Source organism: Myotis lucifugus, unplaced genomic scaffold (assembly GCF_000147115.1).
Source record: "Myotis lucifugus unplaced genomic scaffold, Myoluc2.0 scaffold_26, whole genome shotgun sequence".
Taxonomy (NCBI): domain Eukaryota; kingdom Metazoa; phylum Chordata; class Mammalia; order Chiroptera; family Vespertilionidae; genus Myotis; species Myotis lucifugus.
The window spans coordinates 92,544-93,336 of NW_005871074.1; positions in this window are offsets into that span (position 1 = coordinate 92,544).

The following is a 793-nucleotide window of genomic DNA, read 5'->3' on the forward strand; positions in this document are numbered from 1 at the left end:
ACTGTTTACACTCCAAAATGTATAATCTAAGGAAGTAAAATAGCTCAATAGTACTATCATTATCAAATAAGATTCATAAAGACAAAGGTCAAAGTTTGGTTTTAAAGATAGAATCTATGACCCTTTGTACAAACCTTACACTCTTTACTTTCATTTCTAAGTCTATCACAGAATAAAGTTTAAAGGAAACTCTACCTAAAATCCACACTCTTTTGTTATCTCTTTTCTATATATGAAATAAAAGTAATATTTGCCTCCTATCTTCCTTCTATATGAGAATTTTCAGTGATGCATATGTAAAAATAAAAATCTCAGACCATTATATAAGCACTCCTGGCAAGAAATATATATTCCATATTGTTAAGAGAGATTGCTAAGAGATCTGTGAACAAGTATAATGTCTTACACTATTTTTTAATTAGATGTTTCAAGTGAGAAAATAATGCATAAAGGGAGAAAACGGTGGAGAGTTGCAACTTTTATATCTTACCTAAAATCTCTTTATACTACACCACTGGATACAAATCACTCCAACTTGCTATACTGAGAGCAGATTTAATCAAGATTTGCAAGAAAAAATATAGTATGATATTTTAAACATTCTATTTGCATTGTTTTTATCAGTAAAAGAAAGACCAAGGGATTGACAGGAAATATTTATAGCTTTCCCAGAAAACTCACAGTAACATTTCAGTGTCTCAATAACTTTGTTTTATAATCACTTACTCTTTATTTAGCAAATATCCATGAACCTTGGTATAATCATTTTTTTTGGCAAAACTAAAACTATCTA